The 3,795-nt window shown below is 38.6% G+C and overlaps 1 protein-coding gene across 1 annotated transcript in view; it reads right to left on the reverse strand.

Annotated features, from left to right (window-relative positions):
* Positions 1-3,795, reverse strand: part of LRBA (LPS responsive beige-like anchor protein) — a 727,560-nt gene that overhangs the window by 722,030 nt on the left and 1,735 nt on the right. The window lies entirely within an intron of this gene.

Consider the following 3,795-nt stretch of genomic DNA (forward strand, 5'->3'; position numbering starts at 1 on the left):
AAAAAAAAAAAAAAAAAATCAAATGTTATTTTTTAAAATCTCAATTTCTAATTTTTTCCTACAAAATCAAAAAGTCTGACACCATTGGGCCCATGTTACTACATGACAACAATCAACTAGAACCAAATGCAACTGTCTACAAAATGCATTCTGTACACAGTCAATAGAAATGGAACCTTTGTGTGATCTGCTCGGCTACTGTAGGTATTAAAAGTTTGCACCATTAGTACTTAGCAGAACATACGTCAATAATGGATAATGGGTAATGAAAATGGGTATATAATGAGTAATGAAAAATTATATTCCATAACTTAAGCTTAAACATTTTAACTTAAATCATATATAGTCAGCCCTTTGTATCCATGGGTTTCACATCCAGGAATTCAATGAATTACAGATAAAAAAATAATTGGGAAAAAAAATTTCACAATGTTCTAAAAAGCAAAATTTGAATTTGCCATGCACCAAGTATCACTATGTGACATGGTTTGGCTGTGTCCCCACCCAAAACTCATCCTAAATTGTAATAATCCCCACATCAAAAGGCGGGCCAGGTGGAGATAACTGAATCATGGGGGAAGTTTTCCCCATACTGTTCTCATGGTAGTGAAGAAGTCTCATGAGATCTGATGGTTTCATAAATGGGAGTTCCCCTACACAAACTCTGTTGCCTGCTACCATTTAAGTCGTGACTGCCCCTTGTTCGCCTTCCGCCACTATTGTGAGGCCTCTCCAACCACGTGGAACTGGGAGTCTATTAAACCTCTCTTTCCTTTATACATTACCCAGTCTCAGGTATGTCTTTATTAGCAGCATGAGAACAGACTAATACACCACGTGAATAAAGTGATGTGAAGGCACTGTACTAGATATTATAAGTAATTTAGAGATGATTTACCAGCCTAAGCAACATAGCAAGACTCAAAAAGTTAAAAAACTAGCAGGTTGTAGTGGCACGCACCTGTAAGTCCTAGCTACTCAGGAGACTGACGTAGGAGATCAGCTTAAGCCCAAGAATTTGAGACCACAGTGAGCTATTACGAAGCCACTGTACTCAAGCCTGGGCAACAGAGCAAGACCCTGTGTCTACAAAGAAATTTTAGAAGAAATTATTTAAAACATATGGACGGATACATGTAAGTTATATGCAAATACTACACCATTTTATATAAAAGACTGAAGGCCGGGCATGGTGGCTTAAACCTTTAATCCCAGCACTTTGGGAGGCCAAGGCGAGTGGATCACCTGAGATCAGGAGTTCAAGACCAGTCTGGCCAACACGGTAAAACCCCGTCTCTACCAAAAATACAAAAAGTAGCCAGGCATGGTGGCGCACACCTGTGGTCCCAGCTACTTGGGAGGCTGGGGCAGGAGAATTGCTTGAACTCGGGAGGCAGAGGTTGCAGTGAGGCTAGATCACACCACTGTACTCCAGCCTGGGAAACAGAATGAGACTCTGTCTCAAAAAAAAAAAACTAACAGCTATCAATAAGGAAGTATTTAGGTGCAGCAGTACTAACAATATTGAGATGGACTTATTTACAGAATCCCAATACTTCAGTTCCAATATACTACAGGTATATGCCACCATGACCAGCTATTTATCTATCTATCTATCTATCTATCTATCTATCTATAGAGACAAGGTCTCCCTATGGTGCCCAGGCTGGTCTCAAAGTCTTGGCCTCAAGTAAACCTTCTGCCTCAGCTCCCAAAGTGCTGAAATTACAGGCTTGAGCCACTGTGCGCAGCTGCTTCCAAAGACTTTCTAGAGTGGCCAAGATCCCAGATAATCCATGAAAGAGCATGACAAGTATTATAAGGGACAATGGAACGGGAGAAACTGCTAACTAATATTCTCAGAAACATTCCCTGCCCTACTTGACAAGCGAGTGACATTAAAGATGAGGTGTAATTGAACAGACTTTTCTCTCTGCTTCTCCCCGGTCACCTACTATCCTGTAAATATGCAGCTTTGAAGGACTTAACCAATGACCTTAAAATCTATACTAGGTCTATAGTTCTAGGAAGCATATAAGCAAACTACTGCTATAGAATTTGGATTTTCTTTAATGATAAAAATGCAAATGACTCATGTTTGGTCATCCACTCCAACACAGCACATTCTAAAGAACAGAGGAGTTCAAATCTTCCTTCTGCCAAAAAATGTTGTGTCTTCACACACAAACAACTAATTATGGATTATATTACTATCACAGATTTCTGTTTCTCATCCAAGGGATATGAAGTTTTAAAAAAGAAAAAAAAAAATCAAAAAGGAAATTGTTCAAGTCTATTTTGAGATAAAGCAATCAATTTACCATTTGTCTTCTTCAGACTTACATGCGAAAGCCTCACACACATGCAGACACACAAGATCCCCAAAATGTTGATAAATGTTAAAGCTGCACAATGGATACCAGTGTTCATTATACTATACTATTTTTTCCACATAATTGAAGATATCCATAATATGCACTTTTAAAAAATATGCACAAGTGTATACATAAACTCCCATTAAATTGGCATAGAAATATCCAATTGTTCAACGTTTTCACGCTCCAAAAGCAAGTGAATTTCTTTCTTTCTTTTTTTTGAGTCTAGCTCTGTCACCCAGGCTGTAGTGCAGTGGCCAGATCTCGGCTCACAGCAACCTCCGCCTCCTGGGTTCAAGCGAGCATTTCTGGCTAATTTTTTCTATTTTTAGTAGAGATGGGGTTTCACCATGTTGGACAGGATGGTCTCGAACTCCTGACCTCAAGTGACCCACCCGCCTTGGCCTCCTGCAGTGCTGGGATTACAGGTGTAAACCACCACACCCAGCCATAATTTCATCTAGCTACTTTCTTATTCTAGAAGTTGTACTGCCGGTGACCAGACCATTAGTGAAGCTCTAGTGAAAGAAATAATTAACTGCCCCACAATAAAACAAGCCTAACCTTGAAAACAGAGGCAAAGTAATGGTGCTAAACAGTTATTACTATTACTGCATGTTTATATTTGGTCCTGTTACCCTCTAACACAAGTGGGTACGTAGAAAAGGGGCAAGTATTTTAGAGCCAGATTTCCTCTTGATTATTTAGATCGATGAGCAAGAGAGGCTGGAATAAAGAAATCTAAAAAGTCTCCATTACAAATGATAACCAAGCCAGGAGCAATGATGCATGCCAGCAGTCCCAGCTACTTAGGAGACTGAGTGGGGAGAATCACCTGAACCTAGGAATTCAAGACTAGCCTAGGCAACATAGTGAGACCTCATTCTAAATAAATAAATAAGTTAATAAATTAAAGGTCGAATTGTATAATATGTGAACTATACCTCAATTTGAAAACCATTTAAGCCATATACAGTGATGCATGCCTATAATCACAACTACTCAGAAGGCTGAAGCAGGAAAATAGCTTGAACCTAGAAGTCTGAGAACAGCCTGGGCAACACAAAGAGGCCTCATCCCCGCTCCCACCCCCCACCCAGAAAAAAAAGCATTCATAGTTCATCTTAGTATAATCAGCAACTTCCAATGACTAAGTATGCTTTACTGCCAGACATGAATTTATAAAACACATAAAGATTATACTGTATCTGTTTCAATTCCCTTTTTCATATTGCCATTCAATTTTCACAAGATTACTTTAAATGTAATCCTAAATTCATCCCCAATTTGACTTTCGTTATGTCTAAAAATAAAATTAGTCAAAAATAAAAATACTAACTGTGCAGCAAATTAGTCTTTAATCACCACTACAAAAATTCTTAAACTTATTATAGCAAAACATGACTTCGACAGAATCAAA

Source organism: Cebus imitator, unplaced genomic scaffold, assembly GCF_001604975.1.
Source record: "Cebus imitator isolate Cc_AM_T3 unplaced genomic scaffold, Cebus_imitator-1.0 Scaffold4, whole genome shotgun sequence".
In the NCBI taxonomy this organism is placed as follows: Eukaryota; Metazoa; Chordata; class Mammalia; order Primates; family Cebidae; genus Cebus; species Cebus imitator.